General features: G+C 51.2%; 1 protein-coding gene across 1 annotated transcript in view; it reads left to right on the top strand.

Annotated features, from left to right (window-relative positions):
* Positions 1-4,254: 4,254 nt before the first annotated feature.
* TMEM132A (transmembrane protein 132A) overlaps positions 4,255-6,000 on the top strand; it is a 293,626-nt gene continuing 291,880 nt past the window's right edge. The window contains exon 1 of the mRNA XM_085651462.1: positions 4,255-4,471. The gene's annotated coding sequence lies outside the window, so the exon portion shown is untranslated. The remainder of the gene's footprint in view (positions 4,472-6,000) is intronic.

Raw genomic sequence — 6,000 nt, 5'->3', positions numbered from 1 at the left:
CAGCGCATAGGCGACAAGTGGCGAGCCAGATAGGAGCATCACCGAACAACCACCCGATACAGGATGGACGCCCTTATCCACCAAATGAGGGAAGGGCAGACGAAGATGGAGTGGGCCATAGAACGGAATTCCTCCCAAGCAGAAGCCGATCGGGCCGTCTTTACCTCCGCCATGCAAACGCAAGCAGACAACCTGGTCAAGTTGGCTGAGGGACAAGCCCATCTTATGGTCTCTCTGGGTCAGACTAGAGCGGCTGCCCCTCCTGGAACCGTGGTCCCTCTTCAAAAGTTCACCCCAGGAGAGGACCCCTTAGCGTTCTTTTTGAACTTCGAGAGAGCCGCTCGGGCTAGTGCCTGGGCCGGAGAAAGATGGCCCTTCTATCTAGCCCCCTTGTTGGTGGGGGAAGCCCAAGCGGCCTATCAGACTGTCAATAAAGACGGAACCGCTACCTACGCCATCATAAAACAATATATATTAGATCGCTTGGGAGTGGATGACGAGACTCATCGATTGCGATTCCGGCAAGAGAGGGGAACACCTGGTGACTTACCTAAGGCGTTGTTCTTCAAATTAAAGGAAGCGGCGGACCAATGGCTGAAACCCCAGGACTCCAGCATGGAAGAAGTAATGGGGAAAATATACCTTGAACAGTTCCTGGAGGCCCTCCCCTATCCGAGTCAACGCTGGTTAAAACAACATGCCGGCTTGACCTTAGAACAGGCTGTGGATATGGCCACATCCTACGCTCGAGCTCAGATCCGGCCCCAGAAGGAACCAGAGAGATCGTTCAAACCCACCATCCAAGGGAAGGGAGACCGAAAGACCTTCAAAGTGAACCCTGAGCCAGTACGCAACAGAGGACCCCGACCTGAGCAAAACCCCTTTTCTGGTCCCCAGTGTTTTGATTGTGGGGAATGGGGACACATAGCTCGATATTGCAGGAAGAAGAGGGATAAGGAGGAGGAACCAATGGACGTGAGCTACCTACCCCACCCTCTTCTCTACGCTCAGGAAACCGGACCGGTCTTTTACGTGAGTGTCAAACTTCAGGGTAAACGGGTTAGGGCCCTCTTAGACTCAGGTTGTAAGCATTCTGTGGCCAGACAGGAACTCATTCTCCCTTCTTGGGTCCTACCAGGTAGAAGGGTTGGTATAAGGTGTGTTCATGGAGAGGTGAGGGATTACCCTTTAGCCAAGATCAAGTTACAAACACCTACAGGGACCAAAATGACTGCAGTCGTAGGGGTACTCCCAGAGCTTCCCGAACCCGTCATTCTAGGAACCGACAATCCCTGTTTTTCCTCTATGATGAGAGAAGTGCTGTCTTTCCCTAAACAGTGGCCCGTCTCAGTATTGACCCCCGAACCCTGGGCTAGGGACACACATTTTCGTACAGCCCAATTAAATGATGCAAGTTTAGTTAACGCATGGTCTAAAGCCCGGGCCGAGCAAAACCAGACGACCAAGTCGTACCCCACCTTTGTGGAACAGAAGGGTCTCCTCTACCGCTTAGCCAAGGAAGACGCTGTTCCTCAACTTCTGGTACCCTCAGAATTCAGGGATCAAATTCTTTTTTTTGCCCATGCCCACCTTTTGGCGGGGCATGTGGGGGCGGAGAAAACAGGACAATCCATTCTGCAACATTTCTTCTGGCCTGGGGTATACGCCCAGGTCCAGAAATACTGCCAAGAATGCCACATATGTCAACGGCGTAATCCCTATACGCCTCCGGCGGTCCCCTTGCAACCGCTCCCCATTATAGGCAAACCTTTTGACCGGTTGGGAATGGATCTCATTGGCCCATTACCCAAATCGAGTCGGGGACATCAGTACGCCCTTGTTTTAGTGGATTACGCCACCCGCTATCCAGAGGCCTTTCCCCTCAGAGCAGCCACTACCAGTGCCATAGCGCAACGTCTGATAGAAGTGTTTTCTAGGATGGGCTTCCCTAGGGAAATCGTCACGGATCAGGGCACCCCCTTCGTGTCCCGACTGATGAAACAGGTCTGCCAACAACTCAACATTAAACACATCAAAACATCAGTATATCACCCCCAGACAGACGGGTTGGTTGAGCGCTACAACGGGAGCCTCAAACTAACCCTAAAAAAACTTCTGTCTGTGGATGGGAGAAATTGGGATCAAATGTTGCCTTTGGCTCTCTTTGTGTTACGAAGTCAAAAACAGTCCAGCCTAGGGGCTTCTCCTTTCGAGCTCCTTTTTGGACGACAACCCAGAACCTTACTCGAAATAACAAAAGAGAGTTGGGAAAGTGAGGGCACAAAAGAAGCGGAGGCTCTCCTTGACTATTCTCGCCAACTACAGTCCAGATTACATAAATTAAGGACTCTAGCACATGAACACCTAGCAATCGCTCAAGTCAAACAGAAACATTTCTACGATAAGGGGAAGAAATGGAGGGAGCTTGATATAGGGGATTGGGTCTTGGTTTTACTACCCAGCTCTGCTCAAAAGATGAGAAAGGAGTGGCAAGGTCCTTTCCAGGTAGTGAAGAAAGTGGGTAAAACCTCCTACGTTCTCCAGATGTCCCGAACCAAAACCCAGTTGTACCACATCAACATCCTAAAAAAATGGCTGGGAACCCCTCCGGTTCCCTCTCAAACGGTTTCCTTTTCCACCCCTATACCAAATACCATTTCTGAATTGCCTATCAATCCCGACCTGTCAGCCTCTCAGAGAGACGCTATTGCCACCCTCCTACAACTATATTCTCGGGTCTTCTCGGACCAGCCCGGTAGAACTCACCTCTCTGTACACTCCATACCAACTCCCGAGGGGGTGGTCGTCAAACAAAAGCCGTATAGGATACCTGAGGCCCGGCGGACGGCTTTCCAAGGGGAAATCCAACAAATGCTAAAAACAGGAGTCATTGTCCCTTCCCGAAGCAACTGGTGTTCCCCGGTGGTTTTAGTGCCTAAACCGGACGGGAGTATCCGTTTTTGTATTGACTTCCGCGCGGTCAATAGGGTTTCAAAACAGGACGCATACCCTCTGCCCCGGGTGGACGAGTTGGTGGAACGCCTTGGTGAGGCCAAGTACATCACCACTATCGACCTCACCAAGGGGTATTGGCAGATTCCCCTTGCTCCGGATGACCAGGAGAAGACAGCCTTCTCCACTCCCTCGGGGCATTATCAGTTCACTGTCCTCCCGTTTGGGTTGCATGGAGCCCCGGCCACCTTTCAACGCACCATGGACACCCTTCTCCGACCCCACCTTCCGTATGCTTCGGCATACCTAGACGACATTGTCGTCTTCAGTAAGACATGGACTGACCATCTTCGACACTTGAAGAGTGTATTAGACAGCATTTGTCAAGCTGGGTTCCACATAAACGCAAAAAAAATCCCGGGTGGCTTATCAGCAGGTTAAATATTTAGGGTTTCTGCTCGGTAATGGAAATCTTATGCCTCAGGAAGAGAAGGTGGCAGCTGTGCAGGCTTTGACCTATCCCAAGACGAAGAGGGATCTCCGGGCCTTTTTGGGATTAGTAGGCTACTACAGACGGTTTGTCCCACACTTTGCTAGAATGGCCAGCCCCCTGACCGATCTCCTGCGCAAATCCCAGGCTTCGCCCCGCTTACCACCTCCCGGTGCGCAGGAAGCCTCGGCTTTTCAGGGCCTCAAGAACGCTCTTACCTCCTCTCCGGTGTTAATCGCCCCTGACTTCCAAAAACCGTTTATCCTTCAAACAGACGCCTCAGGGGTTGGGATAGGGGCAGTACTTTCCCAAGAGGATGACAGCGGTCTTGAGCGCCCCGTATTGTACATCAGCAGAAAACAATTTCCTAGAGAGCAGGTGTATTCCACCATAGAGAAGGAGTGTCTAGCTGTGAGGTGGGGGGTGGACAAGCTGCGCTATTACCTGGAGGGCCGGCATTTCACCCTCTTTACTGACCATGCCCCTCTCACCTGGCTCCAGCGGAATAAAGGCCGCAATGACCGTTTCCTACGCTGGTTTCTGGCCTTGCAGCCCTATCGATTTGAGGTGAAACATCGTAAAGGATCGGAACAGGGCAATGCTGATTTTCTCTCGAGGTACCCTATTTCCCCCATTCGGGAAAATCCGGGGATGGGGATGTGTCGCCTGGTCGAGGGACCTGAGGAGACCCACGTACAGGACTCAACTGACGGGACTTTTACACCTCCCCTGCAGGGCGCTGATGGCCCCTTTAACGTGGACTGGATCGCTGCGGAAGGAGGTGCGGCTCGGATGACGACATCGGGAGAGGACCAATCAGACGGTCGCGAGTTCCGTAAAGCGGAAGCTTGGAGACCTGACGGCGCGAAAGCCCGAGGAGGAGATATCGGAGACGCGGAGGAGAGCGAGGAGAAGAGAGGAGAACGAGGTTCGAAGGAGCAGAGAGGAGCGGGGAGAGACGGTGAGCCAGGAGGCCAACGGAACCACTTCTCGCCCCGCCACACCCCAGGAGGAGTGTGGCTGGGAAAGGTACGGGGTCGTATCCTGGGCTTCTTAAATCACCGGGAGGGCGCTAGGGGAGGGAGTTCGCTGTCGGGAGGGCACCCGGGCTGAGGACGTTGTCTTGTGTTTCGAGAATCCCTCACTCACTTACATCCTTATTTTCAAACACGAGTGTTCTTTTGGGTGCTGGAACCCCGGTGACCCCTCACACCCCTTTCCCCCTCAACTTTCGGTCGTGGAGGGTCGTATATTAATCCCTACTTCTTTCCTTCCTTTTCGGACCCCATCGGAGGCATTCCCCTACCCAGGAACGTGCCGAGGAGAAGGAGAACCACGAGGAACCCGACCTATCCCTATCCTGGAGTATAACAAGCCGGCAGACCACCTTTATCCCCATAAAGAACGAGATAACGCTTGTATTACACTGGAATAAAGCCTCAATCCTGTACTTCAGTCTAGTGGCGTTATTGGTCTAAGCAGGGGAAGACAGCGCATAGGCGACAAATACCTAAAACATACCAGCCTTCAAGAAATGCTTTAGGCCTTTTGCTGGTTTGTTAATCCCAATCTGCATTAAAATCTATAGGCATTTATATTAATATTACTGTTGAGCTGGTCTGCTGGGCGACGCTTAGAAAGTCTTCTTGGTTCGTAAGTACGGCCGACTCTCTCTAACCTAGTGTCAGACGCCAGATTGCACTAGAAGTCTAAGATGGCTCCAGAAATAATATCCAGCAGGAGGGAAAAAACTGGAGACCAAAAACAACCTTGCATCTGACTAGGCCAGGCCACAAGAGGAAGGACAGGAGAGTTCCAAGAAGGAACTGGAGAATGCAGAGAGTCCACAAAGTCCAGTAAGTGAGAAATCAAGCAGAAAGAAATGCGAAACAACTGGACTTAAAATGTACTCCCTTTTTACAGAGCAATATAGGAAGTGGCATCATGCAGGAAGTGGTTCGGGCATCTTGGATTGGGAAGTGAATAGTGATCAAAACATATACTTCAAGAATGTAGGAAACATTTTACCATACAGGCACAGTGGCCTTCTCTGCTGTCAATCTTAGAACTTCAATTATTTATCTGGCAGGATCTAAAGGGCCAGATTTCACTTAAATTCTCCTACATGCGGCGTTTTTTAACAAGAGCATGCAGGAAAGAGAAGTGTCCCACAGTTCGCTGTGCGCATTCTGAAATGTTCAAGAACAGAACACTTTGGCTTGTGAGGACTCTGCGGAAACAGATGGTGATAACGTTAGGGCGCGGCCTGTAGGCACGAGGAGCCGCGGTGACACCCACACCACGCATGCCCGTGCAACAAAGGTAAGGGAAATATCCTTACACTCTACATCCTCTTAGGATCTTCGCGTTTACAAGGGGATTTGGAATAGACTTTCTTAACTAGAAGGAGAGTATGAATTTGGTCTGCTGGTTCCCAGAAAAAGTTGCAGGGTGTCACATGGATCATCACTTACCTGAAGAGCTGCTCACGATGACTCCCCAAGATGTGCCACCTCCTTTGAAATGAAAAGAAAGGGTTAAAACCAAATATGGACACA

Source organism: Triturus cristatus, chromosome 4_1 (genome assembly GCF_964204655.1).
Source record: "Triturus cristatus chromosome 4_1, aTriCri1.1, whole genome shotgun sequence".
NCBI classification, from domain to species: Eukaryota; Metazoa; Chordata; class Amphibia; order Caudata; family Salamandridae; genus Triturus; species Triturus cristatus.
Note: the sequence above shows the minus strand (reverse complement) of the source record. Positions and strands in the feature narration are given on the sequence as shown.